The 20,383-nt window shown below is 44.4% G+C and overlaps 1 protein-coding gene across 5 annotated transcripts in view; it reads right to left on the minus strand.

The window, feature by feature from the left end:
* AGAP1 (ArfGAP with GTPase domain, ankyrin repeat and PH domain 1) overlaps positions 1-20,383 on the minus strand; it is a 505,789-nt gene that overhangs the window by 236,259 nt on the left and 249,147 nt on the right. The gene's annotated exons all lie outside the window — the stretch shown is intronic.

Here is a 20,383-nt window from a genome sequence, read left to right on the forward strand (position 1 = left end):
CCAGGCAGAATAGTGCAGACACAGCTCAATAGCTAGCTTAGATTATGTCCGACAAAATCACCATAAAGGGATGAAAAACTCCATTGGTTTCTATACTAAACTGCCATCCTGCCTATGAAATGTCCGGTTTCTTAAGCATTCTTGCAAAATGTTCCTACTTCAGCTTGGCAAAAGACCTTGTAGAAAAGAGCGGAACAATTATTTTAAAGCAAAATACTTGATCAAAAACTCCGAAGAAAAAATAGTGGCATATTTAAGGTCAAACATTGATGAAATATTTAAATATTAATGGAATATTTCATGCAACAACCCCAACACTGCATATAAAACTACATAGAAACTATTGAATAGCTGAAGAAAACAGTTCTGTGGCTTCCCCTTTGTGGAACGCTCTCTTCTCCACTGTGGGTCAGGCACTAGAAAAGCCTCCTGGTTTGCCCAGCATTTGATGGAGACTTTACTGAGGGAAGAAAGTATGATACTACCAGACCACTTCCGCTTCTCACTTCCCTGTTGCTGGGGTCACTATAAATTGGTTGCAATTTAACATACATACTTACATACATAGAGCATTTTTACCAGTATTTAATAGGTTCCCCCCCAATTGTTACTTTCTCTGCTGTTTTTTATTGTTATCTAATTATCTTTGGGGGAGGGGAGGGTTTATGTTGATCAAACTATTTATTCTTATTGCCCTTCATTACTTTTTCCTTGTAGGGTTGCTGGATTTGGTTTGCTTTTACCTTCTGCCAGTCATTTTATGCTCCTTTTATGTGTGTGTGTTTTTAAACTGTATTCTAACATGGCCGTAAACTGCTTTGGGGACTTTTTAAAATGAGAAGTGTGATATATAAATCGAGGACATAAATAAATGAATTCCCCTCTAGCATGACCTCAGCACACATTCCCTTATCAGATCTTGCTATCCTGGAGAAATAAAAGCTTGCGCTGTGAATGTTGCAAGTTCTGAAGAATAGTGATTGATGGTATGATCACACCAGAAAAGGATGAAGATAACATGATCATCTGTAATATGCTTTGTTAACATAAGACAGAGACACTGATTTTGATATGCAAATGCTATGGGGAAGAAGAAAAAAAAACTTCCCTAGATGTTAGTTGTAGAAAATGCTGATCTCAGAAAAAAAAGGAGGGGGAACCTTTAACAAGCTTTGAGGGTAATTCAAAGCCAAGTACTTTTAAACAGCACTTAACAAGTCCCCCAAGCCCACTCAACAGTGGACCACCCCAGAAGTACGATCTTCGGCCCCTCAACAGCTTGAAAAAGTAGTAATTGCAAACCTATTTACATTTTCTATCTTGAGTTTTCTGTGTTCATAATTCAGCGGTGTCGGGGAACAAAAACCTCATGCAAGCTGGGTCCCCTTCCCCAAATGTGTCAACAACAAGATGGCCGAGCCTTCTGAATCCCCTGCACCCCTTGGCTCTCGCACCTTTTGCTATCGCTTGTTTTTTACATTTCACTCCTAATTATGTTGCATCTATTGCCATACACTTAATTAGCTGTATTAATGTGATTTCTTTTCACATAGTCAAGCAATTAAGAGCTATGATTGAGTTTCATTCAATTAGCCTCAACAAACATGCTAATTGATGCCCCAGATGCAAATGAGGCGCAATGAGAGAAACATGCTAGCAATCTGAGGGCTGTGTCAGAGGCCCAGAGCGCCCAACTTGCTGAGAGGAGCACAGCTTAACACGGCTACCACCTTCTGGGGGAACTGTTTGCAAGGGATTTGGGCAGCTAGGATGTCTACGTGAGGGCAAACAAAAGCCGTCAAAGCTTCAGTGCACCAAACACGTTTTGACAGAAATAATGATACACAGCAGAGGCTCCAATTGGCTTTGAACAATTAGCTGACAAGTAGCCTAGTGGGTGGGAAATACCTTTTATTTCTGCTTAACATCTATGCAAATCTCTCCTAACCTGCGGTTTACAGGCAGTCTCTGGCTCCAGCCTGTTCTCAGGAATTACCTGTAGTTCTCAGAAACAGGCAACTTCATCTTAGTCAGCTGTGGGCAGTGTGGTACTTGGTTAAACTCAAAAACACATCAATCAATCAATAAATCCCTAAAATGCACTCACTCTCTCAATTGCCATCACCTTCTTTCCTGAGGACACCCTTGACATTTGGTGTGCATACAGACATGCATACACAACACAGGTGCTGAGGTGTTAATTTGATTACACAAATGACCACTGCCTGCAAATGTTACATTACATGTTGAAAGAATCTTGCACTTATCAGAAGTATATCACCATGAGAAAGTTGTCACACATCTCACACCACAAAGTAACAGTCCTGATTTAAGCCGTAAACCGCAGTCAGAAACTGTTTTAAAGAATAAAAATAGGGTTTTTTAACAATGAACTTGTTTGGTGTGCTGAAAGGTACTTTAAGCAGCTTACAATTGCATTTCCCTTCCTCTCCCCATAACAGACATCTTGTGAGAGAGGTGGGGCAGAGAGAGTTCTGATAGAACTGGGACTGGCCCAAAGTCTCCCTGGTGGCTGTATGTGAAGGAATGCAGAGTCCACCACTCTTGGCCATGCGGAGGGGGGAGAGAAGGGGAGAGAGAGAGAGAGAGAGACATTTATTGGTCAGGGTCACCAGGACACCTTTAAGCATAAGGGGGATTTAAACTGGAGCTTCCATAGTCATAGTCAGATGCTCAGACCACCACATCACACTAGCTCACTTTTAAACTAAAGAGAAAGAATTATGGGGAGGTGGGGAATGTGTATGCCAACATTCAACTGCTTTGCTCAAACTATGCAGATGAGATGTGAAAAACATACTGTAAAACAATATATATAACATCCTAGTTCAATATATATATCCTAGTTCAATTCAAGGTGCTGATTAGGACTTTTCAAGTCTCTCAAAGCCTGGGTGTCATTCACCCGCCCATATGTTCACTGAAGTCTTCAAGTTGCCACCTGCTGGCCGTCCACCCACATAGAGTGGCCCACCTAGCACTGGTCAGAGCACAGTCCTTTCCCATCAAGACTCACACTCTGGGGAATGGGCTCCCTGAAGAGATGAGGGAAAACCCCCTCACTGGAGATCTTCTGGAGGTCCTGCAAGGTTTGTTTGTTGGCCTATGAATGGTAGGATTTTTTGGGGGGGGAGGGGAGATATTTTGTTTCTGATTTTGTTTTAATCTGTACTGTTTGGACAACTATTAGTAAGTAAACTTTAGTCAAGAGAAAAGGCAAGAAAAAGGTATTTTAATCAACCAACTACCCTATCAATCTACTAATATTTTAATTAATAAAAAATTAAAAATGGGGCACAATAGTCACCATAAGCGATATGGATTTGATTCCTCTTAAATACCTAGAGACCAGGTATTTAAGCTTCCTTGACACAAGAAATGCATTATATTCCTGAGAAAAGTTATTTAAGGTATTTAATACCTTAAATAACTTTTCTCAGGAATATAACCCATTTCTTGTGTTAAGGAAGCTTTGAACTCTAGTTATATCTTCTGACTTTTCTAAGCATCTATTTCCCAAGGAATATAACCTTAGTTTCTTTTGGGGCAAGATGTTCAAGCTGGTGAAGATGCATCATTGTTTGGTAGCCTTGGATGAAACACATTTTGGACTGATTTCAGTTTTATCAAAGCAAACCAAGAATCTGATCTGGTCATCCTGCTGGGTGATACGTACAGCAAGAAAGACAGAGGGAGTGTTTTCTCTCTGATAAGCATCTCCCCTGTTGAAATCTACATGAACCTACTTGGCCTCCAGCGTTTTACAGATGAAAAATTGGGGTTGCACTTATCTGTACCATTGTTCATTGAGTGGCTTCTGTGTGGGCACACATGGGGACTGTGGAATTGCAGTCAAGTTGCAGAGAAAAACAAGCAAGCTTTCTTAAAAGTTTCTAGAGCCAAGAGTGCTTCCCCTCTCCTCTGTCTCCTATGAAACCTTTCCTGCCAAAGGGTCATGTGACAGAGAGGAGCGAGCACTCTTGCCTCAGTTCTACCTTCACCGCCACGAGGAACCAGCTTCTGTAGAGCAGCCCACGGGGGGGGGGGGGGAAGAGGGAGAGATGTGTGTCTGAACAGAAGACCATTCCATGAACAACAGTTACAGAAGGGGTGGCCAAAACATGTGGGTCTTTCAGACATATTGTGTGGCTCTTGAAGTCCCCACTGCCCCATTGGCTGGTTTGGAGAATGTATTTAAAGTTAAAGTAGCTTTATTTCCACCTCTCCCTCTATTTCCTTCCTTCCTTCCCTCTCTCCCAGCTCTCAAACATACGACGTTCATGTCTTGCAACTCTCAAACACCTGATATTTATCCAGGGGTTGTTTTGTAGAGGAAAAGGTGGTGGAGCTCATCCAGGGATTGTTATGCAGCTGCACCTATTATTCAATTGACAAGGTGGGAAGGAGGAGATGGAACTGTCAGAAAGGTTCAGGAGCTGTGGTCCTGTGAGTTTCCACTGAATCCGAGGCCTGCATTTATCCTATGTGGCTCTTATGTTAAGCAAGTTTGGTCACCCTTAGGTTACAGGAAAGTGCAATCCCATTTTCATCTTCGTGGCTTCTGTGCAGTCTCACATAGGAGAATACCAAGCTCCCTTACCAGGGAGGTGGGTGTGGGCTGCCTTCATTCTTACCCCTGGTGTCCTGGGAAAGGGCTGCGGATCTCAGCCAGGAGTGCCTTTGTAGAACAATGCATGAAGCTACAGAACTACTGCAGCAATCTGCCATGTGTCTGGATGCATTTGTTTCTTACCTGACTTCTCCCCTTCTAACATTAATACCTTAGCCAGTGTTTTTTTCTTGTCTGGGATCCATTCCACAAATTGTGACATCCTATCTCATAACAGCATCTGATAGCAGCTGTGAAATTTGCCACTCTCAGTCCCATTGCGCTCTGTGAGTAGACCTTTTGGCCCAAATAGTCCAGCCTAAGGCCTTTTTGGTCCATTGGCACAGAGTGAGCACCTTATCTCCCTCTTGCCGGCAGCACCTAAGAGACCAAAGAGTTGGCCTGGGGTGTTGAAGGAGGTAGAAGCAACCTTCGTCTCTGACTGTATACAAATGTTCCAGCTTCCTTGCTGAGGTTGTAGTGAAAGCTGATTTAGACTAGGCATTGTCCTGTCTACCCTGTAGCACTGGTACGATGAAGGGGCCAGACTCATAGCTGTAAAGGACCTTCATTATGAAATCTGAGGGCTAAGGCCTCTGGTACTCCAAATTTAGCACCTTCACTATGCAAATAAGCTGTTCAGCATATAATTTTAGATCTCCCATGGGTAAAGATGCTGCCTACGGTGTCATCTGGCAAAGGAACAGAGGTGCCTTCCAATTCTGGCCCTGGTTCTCAATCCATTCTTTTATCCAGAGAGTTGAGAGATGGTTCTCAATCCATTCTCAGTTCTGGTTCTCAATCCATTCTTTTATCCAGAAAGTTGAGAGATGGTGTCAATCACCAAGCGTTGCTTAGTTGCTTGCCTCCTACTCCTACCCATGGGTTGCTGAGAAGGTAGCTGCCACAGGAAACCTGGTAACTAGTGTTGCTGAGGATTCCCACCTCCCCATTTTGGGGGAAACATCATGGGGAAAGGGAAGCCGAGATTAGTTTGAGACTGTCCTTGGGTAGTGGATGCTTGTGGTTGAACAGGCGGGACCTTGCATACTTCATCAGTTTTGACTGGTGGCATACATGTTCCAATGCCAATGGTGTTCTTGGGCGCAGCAAAGATTCAGTGTCGAAAGGGATCAGCAACAGTTTACATCAGTCGTTTGTCCACACTTGGTTCTGGAGCAGTCAGTGTTCAACAAAGGAAATAGCACAGATACTCACTGGCACTGAATGAACCTAATCTTCAGAATGTGAACTTGATCTTTAGTAAATATAGTAATAGACTCCAGTGCTTTGACATCACTGCTGCAAAATGAGTGATGGAAAGGTTTTTCTCAAAATGCTGCCCTCACTGAAGTGCATCAGCATGCCAAATCAGCAAAGGTTTGGAGATAAGGTTTAGAGATTATCAAAATAGGGGAGGGAAGGGATCACTCGAATTATTTCTGGACCATAACTGTGGTCCTAAGCTCTCACAGACTAACAATATAGAACACAACCAATGCAACTGTTAAATAAAGGCTCACAAGGCACACTGTCATAAATGCAAATAAACATGTGATGACTATTAACGTCATGCCTAATGATGTAAAACAGGGTTGCTAACCTTCAGGTGGCACCTGGAGATCTCCCACTATTATAATTGATTTCTAGGCTACCAAGATCAGTTCCTGGAGATAATGGCTGCCTTGGAGAGTGCAGTTTATGGCATTATACCCTGCTGAGGCCCTACGCCCCCCCAAACGCCACTTTCCCTAGACTCCACCCCCAAAATCTCCAATCTTTCCAGCCCAGAGCTGACAATCCTAGATGTGATGCTATTACGTTGTGAGCTTCCTGTCATGCCCTCATCCATTAAAGTTTTTTTTTAAAAAAACACTGTAAAGTTCCTTATCATTGGCACACATTCTTCTTCCTTTCATCAAAGGAAGAACCATGTAAATTGGGCGAAGGCTCTCTAGCCCAGAGGAAGGTTTCACATTTGCTCAGTGGAATGGTAGGGTTCAAGCAGATATCTTATCCTCCATCATTTAAGTCAAATATATAATAATATATACTCAATGATAAATTTAGAAGGCATTCCCAAGATTAAGAAGAGCCCTGTGGCACAGAGTGGTAAAGCTGCAGTACTGCAGTCCAAGCTCTCTGCTCATGACCTGAGTTCAATCCTGGTGGATGCTGGGTTCAGGTAGCTGGCTCAAGTTGACTCAGTCTTCCATCCTTCCGAGGTCGGTAAAATGAGTACCCAGCTTGCTGGGGTAGGGGGGAAGTGTAGATGACTGGGGAAGGCAATGGCTAACCACCCTGTAAAAAGTCTGCCATGAAAACGTTGTGATGCAATGTCACCCCAGAGTTGGAAACGACTGGTGCTTGCACAGGGGACTACCTTTACCTTTTTTACTCAAGATTTAGCAGATTTCTTGTGTACCTAGTGGGCATACCCCCATCACTCAGAAATGATCACCTTTCTTGCTTATTTGGACTGCACCAAAAAAACTACTTGGAGCATTAATCACAGCCAAGATACTGCTGCCCTGCTCTGGATAGCTCAGGCTAGCCTGATCTCATCAGATCTTGGAAGCTAAGCAGGGTCAGCCCTGGTCAGTATTTGGAAGGGAGACCACGAAGGACTACCAGGGTTGCAATGCAGAGGCAGGCAATGGCAAAAAATCTCTTGCCTTGAAAAACCCACGGGGTCACCTTAAGTTAGCCGTGATTTAAGAGAAGTCAACAACAATAAAAAACTGGTTTTGCTGGAAACTGAAATCTTCTCTCTCTCACACACACACAGTCCTGGAAATGCATAAATGGTAACATTTACCCACCTCAGGGGTGAGGGATGAATCAGTGACAGTGATGAGGGAATTCATGAGACAGAGTTCTTTAGGAATGAAAAGGATGATGAGTGATTGAGACCACTACCCTTCCCCCATGAATAAACAATGTCTTACTTCTTCTCAGGAGTATTAAGGAATGGTTTGATATTGATTACAAAGTTTCCTTACACTTTCTTAGACATAAGAACCAGCCATCAAACTTCTAGGGGTACAAACATTCAAATAAATTGACTCCACTTCTCCCTAAGTGGGTCTCCTCTTCTGAAATAAAATTGGTGGTGGAAAGTGGCATCAAATCGCAACTGACTTATGGCGACCCTGTATGATTTTCAAAGCAAGAGGCATTCAGAGATGGTTTGCCATGCCTGCCTCCATGTCATGACCCTGGACGTCCTTGGAGGTCACCCCTCCAAATACTGACTAAGACTGCCCCTACTTAGCTTCTGAGATCTGATGAGACTGGGCTAGCCTGGGCCATCCAGGTCAGGGGGAAATAAAATTAATTACCCATTTATATCACATATTGTACAATAATATCCACAACTGCCTAAGTATCAATTATACAAATATCAAAGTTATCTGAATTCACTACATAACAATATGACTACAAAAAACCCATCTAAAGAACATTCCATTTAGCCAGAAGCACAAATTACTGAATCTCTCCCCCCTCTTCAGCAAAATGGGACACCCAAGCACTTCCTTTACAAAGCACCAAAAATTAACAAGGAACGGAATCCAATACAATAGCATGCTAGTATGCTGCTTGGGACACTGACATTTCTGGTGCCTGCCCTTTGAATGTCACTCCTTGTTTAATCTCCTAAGAACTGCCCACACTGGCCTGATGTCAACATACATGTTTAAACGTGGCAGCTGTGATTACCGTTTAACAATTCCTAAAATTAGATGGTTTCCAGAATCTGCTGCCAAGGATGCCCTTCATCCTGCTTGCCAATTTATAAAAAAAATCCCACACAGGCATCTTTCTTGCATGCCAGGCAAGAATGATGGGAAAGGCAAGACTGATAACAGAGCCAAAGGAATCAAGCAAGGCTTCTATTTCTTCCTTGTCCTCTGCAGCAATACAGTCATAGCTATTGCCCCCGGGGCACAGTTGGAGGGTACTAGATGCACAATTGCCTTGCTGATGCTATGCAAATATGGGTCTAGCCAATGATGAATCCAACTAAGGAAGGGTGTCAAACATGCGGCCTGTGGGCTGGATCAAGCCCCCGGAGGGCTCCTATCAGGCCTGCTAGCAAGTCTGCTTCCTTCTCCCTCTCTCTTGCTTCTTTCTGTGTCACAACTAGCTTTACCAGGATCTCTCAATTGCACAGGAGCTACAGAGCAAAGCCTCTATTTTTCCCATTGGCTGAGGAAGTGGGGGGGGGGGGGGAGGAGGAGAGCTTGCTTTGATACTGACCATAATATTGGAAGAATGCTAATACTTTAAACATGTTTTAATAATAATAATAATCTTTAATTTGTATTCCGCCCTCTCCGCCGAAGCAGGCTCAGCGCAGCTCACATGGCATAACATAATATGCTACATTTCAACAGTTAAAACAAGGTGTTTACAAAACATATTGAAGATGAAGATTTTGGATTTATATCCCGCCCTATACTATGAATCGCAGAGTCTCAGAGCGGTCACAATTGTCTCTACCTCCTCCCGCCCCCCCCACAACAAACACCCTTTGAGGTAGGTGGGGCTGAGAGTGCTTTTACAGCAGCTGCCCTTTCAAGGACAACTCTTACGAAAGCTACGGCTGACCCAAGGCCATCTCAGCAGGTGCAAGTAGAAGAGTGGGGAATCAAACGCGGTTCTCCCTGATAAGAGTCTGCGCACTTAACCACTACACCAAACTGGCTCTCAAAATTGCAGATCATATATACATATTATTATCCTACCTTAAAACCATCTAATTAAAATCATCAAATGAGTTTGGTGCTAAAATCTCGGTGTTAACCATCTTACAGTTTTTCTGTGGCGATGGTATTTCTTCTACAGTAAATTTCATATTCCATATTAAGCAAAAGCCAGCTGGAAGAGGGTAGTCTTGCAGGCCTTGCGGAACTGGGTAAGGTTTTATTTTTTAAAAAATCTCTTTAATTATGTTTGTCTGTGTCCTTTATAAAGTTTATATCTCTGCTACCAGGCATTACATTTTATGACACACATGGACTGGCCCGACAACGTCTCATTTATGTCAGATCCAGCCCTCATAACAAATGAGTTTGATAACCCTGAACTAAGGTATACTCTAACATTGCGGGGGGGGGGGGGAGCGGAAGCAGGATATGCATGTTAAAACAATCAACCAACCAACCAGAGAGGGCATTTGCTTCTTCCCCACAGGCACTGACTGCAGAGAGATTTCCTCCAGTTCCACAGGAAGATGATGATGCTCTGTTCCTCAGAACGAAAGGAAAGGAAAAGCACCCCCAAGCAGAAGTGAGGGGTTCTTTTCCTTTCCAGACAGGGAAGCAAAATTAAGGAAAATACACCTTGCAACTCTCATTCAAAGCCACACATCTTTGCGATGCATGAAGGACAAATTTCCAAGGATTTGGAATGCACTCAGTTTATTTAAAAAGATACTGGATCAGTACTGCTTCGTACCATAAGTTCACTGGTAATCTTTTTCTGAATAAAATCCTTCTGCAGGAAATGTCTTGTCAGTGCAGAGTAGATATAAAATGCTAAAATACTGACTGACGGAGCTTTATGCAGGCGCTGCAGATTAGTAAAGCATGCAAACCCACAAAACACAGGGAGGGATTCTTACCCACAAAAGTCTTCTAAGGATAGCAGGGCAGATTTCCTTCTAAGCAGGTCTGCCATGCAAACTGTTTACCTTACACTGTTTCATACTGTGCCCTACTGGACAAATTTGAAACCACACAAAGCCAACTATTTTTCTCTGCTTTAATTTTGTTGATTTGATGAAAAATCTCAATGAAAAAGGATGCAAGAACAGAATTAGGTGATGCAACATCTCTTAACGATTCCAGTCAGTGTCCTTTGCATAGTCCTTCCCACCAACACATCTATCTGACCTTAGACAGACCCACAGGAGTTGTTACAAATATACCGTAACTAATTCAAATATCAGCTACACTTTTAAAAAAGAGCCAAGTTTGAAAACCTTCCAGCAGGTTATCACCATTCAAAATCATCTCATCTCAAACAATTTAAATGAAACAAGACAAACCATTGTCTTACAGTTCTGATAATTAGCAATATCTATTTCTGCGGAAGCGAAGTGGACTAAGTTTAATGTACTTTTAAATTCTGTTTGTTTAATATGCTCATCATAGTTCTGAGAGATTAATGAAGTCTTTGTACAGCAGACTGCTATTTTATTTCCCCGTCACTAAAGAATCTAACTGGGTCTTTGTATATTTCAATTGCATCTGCAATTTACACAAACCAAACATTACAGAAATGTACAGCTGAAGCTATCGCTAAAGCTAAGATTTTCTTTCACAATGCAATTGCTACTGATGTTTTGATATACGGGGAAAAACTTATAAGTCTATTGTTCACTGCCAACCATTGTTTGGAAAACCTTATCTACTGACTGACAAATGCTGATGCGCCTACTTTGTGTGTGTGTGTGTGTACGCACACACACACACACAAAGCAGTCAGACATTTTTTATTGCAAAATGCCGTCTGGAAAAGATGCAAAATAAAATTGCTAAAATGCAGAGGGGAAAAAAATGGGGAAGAGGCCCAAAGACCCCCTTCCCTTTGCTTATGGCGTTCAAAGGCATAACATGGAGCACCCTGCAGCAAATGGGAAGCTACACTAATTTTAAAGCCATAAAATGCTATAAAGTGCCCTGCAGGGCAGGACGGCACTGAAGCTAGTTGCACCTAAATAAGACATGGTTCATTTACTTCGCAGCTTAGCCTAATGTAATCATCAGTGGATTTCTAGCCTAGAGTTGTAACAGGCAAGTAGCCGATGCTGCCGAGGCGACACTCCCAGCCATTGAAGGGGATACAGTTAGATTGCTGTTGATTAGAAAATTTTTCAGTTTTGACAAGCACTTAATGAACATAAATCGCACCTTGATTGGTTTCCACTGGGGCCACAGGCACACCTGAAGAAAGAGATTACCTTCCTCTACAAAAAAAGACCTCAGGAAACCTACAGTCATGTTATAAGCCTAGCCAAAAATACGTATTTATAAAACACTGCTGAATGTAGCCTCGTAATTACACAAAAGCACTCTTAGATGCTCAGTACTATAGTCTGTGGATAACCTTTTTAAAAAAAATAAAATAAAATGTTTGCTTTCAAAAAAGCTCCTACCAGCCCAGAGATTTTGTTAGGGCATGGAAATAAGGAGAATTCTGTGTTGTTTAGTATGGAATAAAGCATTTTTAATTTTTTTTTTTTAAAAAAATTGAAACTCTATGTATCCAACAAAGCAATGATACCCTGATCCTGGACATTTTGAAAACTGCATTTCTCCTTATCTCACCAGACATGAAACACAAAATATCTGTAAAGCAATTAAAAACAAACAACCCCTCCCCCCAAAAAAAACCAAAAAAACAAAAACAACCCATCTCATTTTAAAGGAAACTTACTTAATTTTGAATAGCTAGTATTTTTATTTAAATGTTATCAAGAATCTGAGGTTGAGAATGGTATGCACAGATGCGTGGGGGGCTTTTAGCTCTCCCCTTCCAGTGGCAGCCTTTGACATCCCCCACGGTCAGGTCAGGGATCCTCTAAAGCAGAGGTTAAAGGTGGCAGGAGCTGTTGCTGGAAGAAAATATTGTTGTCCCCCCCAACCCCTGCAAATATTTTACGCTTTTCACCAGGCAGTGACAATTTGGATTCTGTCTTCAACACATGCAAAGTTATATAACAGCCATCATATCTTTTGTTGTATCATTCCTCTAACAGCAAGCCGCTGAGTGAGCTATGGATTCTTAATATTTATAATGCTATAAATGAGGAAAATATTCCAAAGGGGTGAAGTCTAACAGCAAATATCTGAACAGTCTAAATATTTAGTGGAAACTGGAGTCTTTGACAGAATAAGAGTACAGAGTATAAGGGATATTCTACTAGCCTTGTTGCTTGGCATGATGGGTTTGGGTTTTTTGCCTGACTTAAGAGCAATGCTTTTGTTCACTCCTCCCCCTCCCTCTGCAAATTTAAAGGTGAGAATAAAAAGTAATTATACAATTAACTACCCTTTTAAGTTGGGAAGTTGCACATGAAACTCTACAGCTGTGTGGTTCTACATCAATTCCAACTGCAAGACTATTTTTTTTTTTTTAAAAAATCACTCAGTATATGATATGTGAGAAGAAGAAAAATGTCAGCCTGAGCAGATTATTAATCTTCTACTTGTCGCACTAGGAATTTTTACAACACGAAGTATACTTGAATTTGTTGGATCATCTTGTTCCTAATTAGGGCAAGTCCTACATTCGGAGCAGTTTAGTAGCTCAGGATTTACATGAATGAGCTTGACATCTTCTTGCAGGAGAAACTTACTCTATAGTCCATTCTTTTATTAAAGTATTTGACATTCTTTCCAACCTTCTACTGAAGAGGTACTAAGAAGTCCAACATGTAGACCAAATTTTGTCAAACAGCATGCTTCCTTCCAGCTCTTGGAGTTTTGTTTTGAATAAATACTGCAGGCATCCTATTCTATCAGCTGGCTCTGTGCTGTGATATCATCTCTGTGGTAATACTAATTTATTCTATTCACTGTTCTAGACTTTTAAGATATATAATATGTGCCCAACTGAGCTGCCACCTATAACTTATTTAAGATCTACCAACTGTGTTGTCCATATTGATCTGGTTTTAACTGTTGTTTTATATTGTTTTTAAAATGTTGTTATCCACCCTGAGCCCATTTTTGGAAAAGGGCGGAATATAAATTGTCTAAATAAAAAAATAATAATTAAAGACAGTATTTATTCAGAACAGAACTCTCCGAGAGCTGGGAGGAAGCATACTGTTTGACAAAATTTGGTCTACATGTTGGCCTTTCTTAGTACCTCTTCGGTAGAAGGTTGGGAAGAATGTCAAATACTTTCATAAAAGAATAATAAAATAATACTTTAATAAAAATACTTTATTAAAACAGAGCAAGTAAATAAAAACAAACCAATGATTAAATAAAAATGTATATCATTTTAGAAGAATTAATGGGAGGCATGATTGCTCAGCATCACAATTTCTGTTCTGTTGACAAGGAACTGGCTATATATATGCAGGAAAACTGCTTGGCAAGAGTCGTTTTCTTTTATTAATGGCATTTCCACAAGAAGAGTTTGTCATATTTTACTGTTATATGTTTTCACCAATGGCTAAGACTAACAAGAAGGAATGTCCTCTGCACTGGATTAGAACCATAACAGCAGCCAAACCAGAGCTGCTCCTACTGGGGCAACACTAGGCAATGAATTATCTTCCAATTGATACTGTTGGAAAACATTGTTTGGCCAGTGCTGATCATTTATTTGCTTAATTTTACCCTGCCTTTTTCCCCAGTGGGGACCCAAAGCGCCCTACATCATTCTCTCCTCCATTTTATCCTCACTTCAACCACAAGGTAGGTTAGGCTGAGAGTGCATGCCTGGCCCAAGCTTCCCTGGCTACCTTCTGTGGCAGAGTGGGGATTTGAACTTGGGTCTCCCAGATCCAATTTCTACACTCTAACTACTGCATCAAACTGACTCGCAGGCTTTGTTGATAAAGACAGGTTGCTTTCCTGTAAATGTAGATCTTCAAGTGGTCATCTGTGCATTCACACTCATGGGGATAAAGTACTCACGCTGATCCCCAAATCGGTACCTAAAAAGCCCGGGATTTTTTCACGCTTGGCACCAGTAGGCATGTGCAGGCGTCCCAGTACGCATGCTCACTGGAGCCAGCGCGAGGATCCCGCCAGTTCCTTCCTGACCGCTGGAAGCCCCTACCATAGGGAGACCGTCAGCAGTGGGGAAGGAGGGCGGGTAGTGTGAATGCACAGATGACCACTCAAAGATCAACAGTTACAGGTAAGCAACCTGTCTATCTTCTTCGTGGTCTCTGTGCTTCACACTCATGGGAGATTAGCAAGCAAGACATACCTGGAGGCGGGAAGACGGTCAACCAGAAAAGACAACTTGCAGCACCATAGCTCCCAGACGAGTCCTCTGCTGAGCATGCACATCCAGAGCGTAATGCTTCATGAAAGCATGAGGAGAGGACCAAGTGGCGGCCTTGCACACATCCGTCAAGGAAACACCCTTCAGGAACGCCACCAACGTCGCCATCGCTCTAGTAGAGTGTCCATGAATGGGTCCAGGCAATGGCTTCTTTGCCAGCAAGTAGCTCAGTAAGCCACTTCGAAAGCCACTGAGATGAAATTTTTGAACCCAATCAAGGAGCAGCATAGGAAACAAAAAGATGCTGGTCCTGGCGAAAACTCTTAGAGAACGTCTCAAGTAAAAAAGTAACGCGCGCTTAACATCCAAAGCGTGCCACCGACGTTCCTCATCCGAGGAAGGCATGGGATAAAATGCAGGTAACCAAACGTCCAACTTAAGGTGAAACTGGGAAACCACCTTAGGAAGAAAAGAAATACCAGGAGCCAACGACACTCCGGACTCATGAAAAACTAAACATGGGTGGTCACAACGCATAGCCATGAGCTCCCCTACATGGTGTGCCAATGTGATTGCCACCAAAAATAGTCTTCCAGGATAGAAGCTGTAGGGAACAGGTTGCCATTGGTTCAAAGGGATGCCGAGTCAACTTGTCCAATACTAACGGCAAATCCCACAACTGTGGAGGTGATCTAGATGGAGGATGCAATCTAACCAGTCCTTTCAGAAATTGCTTCGAATGAGGATGAGCAAAGACTGAATGCCCCTCAACAGATTCATGATATGATGATATTGCTGATAAACTTTAACAGAAGAAAAGGAAAGTCCACCATCCACCAAGGACAACAGAAAGTCAAAAAATCACCGGTTGGGGTGAAACTGTAGGATCAGCCAAAAACTGAAGAAACTTCCCCCACTTCTTGTCATAGGAAGCACGGGTAGACAACTTTCTAATATTCAGAAAGACGTGCTGGACTCTGCTGGAAAATTCACAGGGTCGATGAGCCACGCCGTCAGCTTCAGGTGAGGCACGTTGTGATGAAACACGTGTCCTTCCTGGGCCGACAGAAGGCCCGGTTCCGCCGGGAACTGATACCCCCCCCTTCACTAAATGAAGCAAAATCAGGAACCAATTCTGCCGAGGTCACCACGGTGTGACTAGAATGCACCTCAGTTTCTCTCTCGCTATTTTGTTGACAACTTTTGTCAGCAGCGGAAGAGGCGGAAATAGGTACAGGAACTGACCGTTCCATGGTAACATCAGGTCGTCTCCCAAGGACTCTGGCTCCGTGCCCCCCCCCCCCGGTGCAGAACAGGGGACACTTCCGATGTGGCAAAAACATCCACCCGAGGATACCCCCAGAGCTGGAACACAGGTTGAAGGAAACGCCACTGCATCTCCCATTCATGTGGAGATGCTACTCCTCTGCTCAACGAATCCACTTGCAGATTGAGTTCTCCTGGAAGGTGCGCAGCCTTTACATAGATGCCATGCTCCAGGCACTCCATCCACAGTTCTATTGCTAGCGCACAGAGCCGTCGAGAGACTGTCCCTCCCTGCCTGTTGACATAACAAAGGGCTGTAGTATTGTCTGTCAACAGGGCCACAGCCTTCCCCGCCACCAGAGGACGGAAGGACCGAGGGGCGAAATGAATTGCCAACAGTTCTAGATAGTTTATATGGCAACGAGGCAGATGTGGAGGCCAAGGACTCCCCCCCCCCTACATACAGAGAATCCATGTGAGCACCCCAGCCCCATAAGGATGCATCTGTGGTGATCGTAACTGTCGTTACAGGCAGATGGAAGGGAGCTCCCTGACAGATGTTGTCTCTCGATGTCCACCACTCCAGGGCCCGAAGGATCGAGGGTGGAATCATGAACCTCTTTTGAGGTGAGTCCCGTAAAGGCCGAAACTTTCTGAGGAACCAAAGTTGAAGCCCCCTCATATGCAGTTTCACAAACAGCAGCACACTGGTAGTCGCCGCCATCAGCCCCAGCATCCGCTGCAGCTGTTGTGCTGTGCCCCATTTCCAACTTTGAAAAAAAATGGATAAGATTGAAAATGTCCATCGCTCTCTGCTGAGGCAGAAAAGCACGATGAAGGTTTGTGCCCAGCAGAGCCCCGATAAACTGAACTGTCCTTGATGGTATGAGATGGGACTTTTTCATGTTGACTTGCAGCCCTAAGGTGTGAAGAAGACGAAGAGTGGTTGCAATATGGCCGGATAGACGCTCTTCCGAATCCGCCACAAGGAGCCAGTTGTCGATATACGGAAAAACGACTATGCCTTGAAGCTGAAGATATGCGGCTACAACGCTCATCATCTTGGTAAACATCTGCAGTGCAGTACACAGGCCAAATGGAAGGGCTTTGAACTGAAAATGGTTGGAGCCTATTGCAAACCGGAGGAAATGCCTGTAAGCTGGATGGATGCTGACATGGAAGTAGGCATCCTTGAGAGCCAACGTTGCCATCCAGTCCCCTTGGTTGATGAGGGGAAGGACTGTTTGCAGAGTAGTCATCCTGAATTTCTGGTACACGATAAACTTGTTCAGATTTCAAAGGTCCATGATTGGTCTCAATCTCCCATCGCGTTTGGGAACCAGGAAATAACAAGAATTGAAACCACCACCACCCCTTCTGGCCATTATCGGGACCGGCTCTATGGCTTGTTTCTGCAAGAGCTTGCTCACTTCCTCTAGCAGGAGGGGGGAGGTGTGGTAACAATCACTGACTGAGTTGGAACCTGAACGAACTCTATCTTGTAACCTTCTGCTATGATGGAAAGAACCCATCTGTCTGTGGAGATGGACTCCCAAGCTAGTAGATGGTGATGGAGGCGGATGTGGTAAGAAAGAGGGGCGACGGTGTGTGCGGCAGAAAAGTCAAAGGCTCTGCTTCTGAGGGCGGAAGCCCTTAGATTTGTTGGTCGCAGAAGGCGAGGTGAACCTGGACTTGTTGTTTCCCTGATAAGGAGATCTACTCTCCGTCTGAGAAGGGCGAGGTCTCCACGATTGGTCAGGAGAAAATTTCTGATAAGGCCTCTTGGACCAAGATTTGTGCCACTGCTTAGGCTTGCCAGCCCTAGTAGACGCAGGGACACCAAGGTTTCTTGAGATCTTGATACTTTTGTCCATTTCTTGAAGGACATTATAAGGTGGTGGAACTGAAAAGACCACCCTCAAAAGGAAGGTCTTCAACATAAGCCCTGGTGTCAGGCTGGAGAGCTGTAGACCTTAGCCAAGAGTGACGACGCAGGGAGACGGTAGAGGTGAGGGTCTTGGCAGAGACATCCACTATGTGTTTTGATGCAGCCAGCTGTTGTTTGGCCATGGCAAAACCCTCTCTTTGTAGCTTCTTAAACGAAGCCCGCTTCTCTTCACTCAAGGATGACATTAGAGGTGTGAGCTGCTGCCAAATCGAATACTGGTAGCGAGCCATACATGCAGCATAGTTTGAGATTTTCACTCCCAGAGCTCCCGCTGAGTAGAATCATCTGCCAGCATTGTCGATTTTCTTGCCCTCTTTGTCTGGTGGGGAAGAGTGGGTCTTACCCGCCTTTGAAGATGACGAAACCACCACCGAATTAGACTTGGGGTGGGAGAACAGGAACTCAGCACCAGCCTCCTGAACAAGGTACATGTGGTCCAGGCAACGCGTAGAGATTGGTGCGGTTGCCGGCTTCGCCCAGGGCTCCTTCACTGCCTGCAGGATGACTTTAGTTACAGGAAGGGCCACAGCCGTCGATGTATCCCTCTGCATTATGTCAAACACAGTGTCATCAACAATTGGCTGTGGTTGAACTACTGGAAGGGAGAAAGACTGTGCCATCCACTTCACCAGTTCCCCATAAGACTTGAGATCTTCCAATGGTGATATGAGAAGGTCCTCAGCAATGAGAATCTGGAGAAGGTTCCGCTCTGTCCGGATCATCGGTACCAACCTCAGAGTCCGATGTTGAAGACTCTCTTCTCGCAGAGTGTTCAGATAACACCAGGGTCAAAGCACATTCGGACGAACGGAGCGATACCGACAGATGAGCTTGCCGGTCCCCAGACCACTCTCTGTGTCTCTCAGGAGGAATCGACACTGATGCTGAGGGTGCACACTGAGTGGCTGACTGATGCGAAAGCCTCGAGGAAGAGGCTTCCGACCACTGATGCCATTCTGGCAACTCACGGGGAGAGTACCATGGGTATGGTGATGGATATGGGCACGGTCCATATGAGCAAGGCCACTGGTGTTGGTCCCACAATGGAGGAGGTGGGAAACGACGCATCACAGTACTCGGTTCGAACTCTCTCTGTCCCGTAATAGGTGGCAATGGTGCTAGAGGTTTGCTCGGCGCCGAAGCCTCGACTTCCGATACTGAGCCACTGTCGCTCCGACGATGCGATCCCGACCTGGATGAATGGGTCTGTTGCGTTAGATCTATTTCCTGCTCCGATCCCGAAAGATGGAGCGGCTGCGAGCCACAGCTCCTCGGTACCAACAGGCTTTGCGGACTGGGAGACGCCAGAATTCTCCGAGGTGGAGCGACTTGCGCCAACACCGACTCCATCAAGACATCCCAAGAGGGAGAAGGAGTGCGGGAAAGTCTGTCCTTCTTCCGCTTCTCCTTCGATTTGAGCTTCTTCGGGAGGGACGATCGGATCCCCGACTTGTCCTGTTTCTTCGATGGTATAGGTGCCACTAACCCTTCAGAGGGTCGCTTTGTGGGTCAGCCCCGCTCTGTTGACGATGGATCGACCGATGTTGAAGCCAGAGCCTGAGTAGCATCCCCCATCGATGCCGACGGATCCGCAGCCGATAGCCTTGCCGCACGATTTTTTGGGGGTTGTTTCAAAAACCTTGAACGATGTGGACACAAGTCTACACGGTGTCCCTTGCCCAGGCACAACAAGCAGAGGGAGTGACCGTCAGGGGGTGAAATTTTACTACTGCATTTCAAGCAGCGTTTGAAAAACCCCCAACGCCTTTCCATAGGACCGGAGCCCACGGGGGAATGGGGAAAATAAAGCCCCGAGGGGCAAAGTCCAACACAAAGTCTTTTTTTTTTAACAACAACTACTAAACTACTAACAACAAACAGGCTAAGAAGAGGAAAATCTAACAGATTACCAGGCACTGACTGGAGCAGTCAAAAGTAGATCCTTTCAACGCAGCGGTCAAAAAGGAACTGGCGGGATCCTCGCACTGGCTCCGGTGAGCATGCGTACTGGGATGCCTGTGCGTGCCCACTGGTGTTGAGCACAAAAAAATCCTGGGCTTTTTAGGTACCGATTGGGGATCGGTGCGAGCGCTCTATTCCCATGAGTGTGAAGCACAGAGACCATGAAGAAGATCAGGCAGGTCGGCACTGTTGCTAGGGTTGCCTTCTTTCAGTAGTATCTAGTTCATAAGCTGTCCCTTTCCCTAGATTCTACAGAGCCATGCCACAATAACCTTCTGATAGGATTTCTGTAACGTATGGTACATTGGGCTGCCACAGGTATGGATTCCATAGGTACAGAATGCAGCAGAAGGGGGGGAGGTCAGCCACTTGAAACCTATAACTCCAGCCCTGTATCCACTACACTGGTTACCTATTGGCTTCTGGGCCCAATTCCAAGTGCTGGTTATTACCTTAAAAGCCCTCCATGGTCTTCTGCACTCATACTTATCAAACTTCATCTCCTCATATATTCCTGTGGGCTGGCTACATACTTCACCCTTGCTGCCCTCCCTTAGGCTTGTCCATACTTGTTCCACAGCAAGTCCAGTCTTCTGGAATGA

Source organism: Heteronotia binoei, chromosome 1 (assembly GCF_032191835.1).
Source record: "Heteronotia binoei isolate CCM8104 ecotype False Entrance Well chromosome 1, APGP_CSIRO_Hbin_v1, whole genome shotgun sequence".
NCBI lineage: Eukaryota > Metazoa > Chordata > Lepidosauria > Squamata > Gekkonidae > Heteronotia > Heteronotia binoei.